We start from the raw sequence: 2,322 nt of genomic DNA, 5'->3' as shown, positions 1-2,322 counted from the left end.
TGAAATTGAATAGGAAACATTGAAGGATTTTAAGAAATTAGAAAGTAAACAACTATAGGAAAAAAACTCCCAACTGGAATGCTGCTACTATTGGAACAGTTGTAATCATAAAGGGAATAATCGCATTTACAGATTCCCACCTGTACTTCATTTCTGCAGCAGTTGGACATCAATAATGAGCGTTTCCTGGTTCAGCTCCCTAATCTAATTATATTCATCATTAGGAAGGAACGAAAAAACTCTAGTTCTAACCATTTTTCCACGTATATTTAATCATATCATTAATGCTTTGGAATGTTTTTTTTTCCCAAAAATTTATATCTATAAATTACATATCGATTTATTCATATACACTATTGGAAGAAGTATATAGCTATTAATCCATTGATCTTTATTAATCAGACGCATGTGAAAGGACATGTCTGAGGCTTATGTTCTGCAGGGTACTAATAACGGATAATTGTAATAATGATAATGATAATGGTATTGAGGGTATATATATATATATATATATATATATATATATATATATATATATATATATATATATATATATATATATATATATATATATATATATATATATAATGTATGTATATATATACATACATATATATATATATATATATATATATATATATATATATATATATATATATATATATATATATATATATATATATGTATATATAAATACATATACATATATATATAAATATATATATATATATATATATATATATATATATATATATATATATATATATATATATATATATATATGTGTGTGTGTGTGTGTGTGTGTGTGTGTGTGTGTGTGTGTTTGTTGGTCTGCGCTCTACTGAGTACCCCTCTAGTGTTTATATTTTTAGGAGAGCTTTTCCATTATTATTGCAAACTCGTATTTTTGTATCCTCTTGCTCTATTACAAAATCTCTAAAGCTAATAATGGGCCAAAGTAATCATCTAATTATTTATTGGATTTTATGTCACGATCCACATATAGACTTGTTCGATATATGATTCACAGCTCCCAAAAATATGAAAATCCAGAGTTATGAAATACTCCTCATATTCATTATATGTATATAAAAAAAGAAAAACGCTTCAAGGAGTAATCCAGAGAGGCAATATCATGGATCCAAGTATCTGAGGGCCTTCTTCTCAAACAATAATAAAAAAAAAACAACAATTTTGATCGCTATAGGAATTGCAACAGTAATAGTGAAACTACTCTCTCTCTCTCTCTCTCTCTCTCTCTCTCTCTCTCTCTCTCTCTCTCTCTCTCTCTCTCTCTCTCTCTCTCTCTCTCTCTCTCTCTCTCTCTAAAAGAAAAGTTTTCACTTCACAAGAGCAAATCTTCATGTGCTATTTCATGATATCATATAACGAGTCAAAGACTCTCCGTCAATGTGTTGATAATTATGAATATAACTGTGAAATTATAATTTTTTGTCTACTAAGAATATTTTGAAACTCCTCATGTTAACAATATTCCGAAACTCTTTGTGAACTTAGTTGTTTGTACATCTTAGCCTTAATATTATAACTTCATTTCAAATACCGTTAACTACACCCCCTTCGTGTATTTTCTCAGCATTTCATATCAAAGTCCCCATTCCTGAAATTTGATTTAGTCGTCAAAAAGGACTTCGTGTCTATTAAATTTCTTATTCCTGATCTAGATATTAATCTCTGGCACCGTCGATCAATTAGTTCATTATGCATGTTGCATAAGATTTTTCATAACTCTGACCATCCTTTACATTCAGATCTCCCTGGACAATTCTATCCTGTTCGTAATACTAGGCAGGCAGTTAATTCTAATAGCCAGGCCTTCTCCATCATAAGACTCAATGCTACGCAGTACTCTAGAAGTTTTATTCCAGCTGTTACCAAGTTGTGGAATGATCTTCCTAATCGGGTTGTTGAATCAGTAGAACTTCAAAAGTTCAAAGTTGGAGCAAATGCTTTTTTGTTGACCAGGCGGACATGAGTCTTTTTATAGTTTATATATGACATATTTGTTGTTGACGTTATTAATAGTTTATATATGATATATCTCTTTTGACATTACCTTTTTTAGAATGATTTATTGTTAATTTGTTCTCTTCAGTTATTTATTTCCTTATTTCCTTTCCTCACTGGGCTATTTTTCCCTATTGGAGCCCCTGGGCTTATAGCATCTTGCTTTTCCAATTAGGGTTGTAGCTTGGATAGTAATAATGATAATAATAATAATAATAATCAGGATTGTCTGTTCCATTAGATATGACTCTAATATATTTATATTTTTTCTTTCTTTTGTGGTGCGAGGGAGGT

This window comes from Palaemon carinicauda, chromosome 23 (genome assembly GCF_036898095.1).
Source record: "Palaemon carinicauda isolate YSFRI2023 chromosome 23, ASM3689809v2, whole genome shotgun sequence".
Lineage (NCBI taxonomy): Eukaryota > Metazoa > Arthropoda > Malacostraca > Decapoda > Palaemonidae > Palaemon > Palaemon carinicauda.
Note: the sequence above shows the minus strand (reverse complement) of the source record.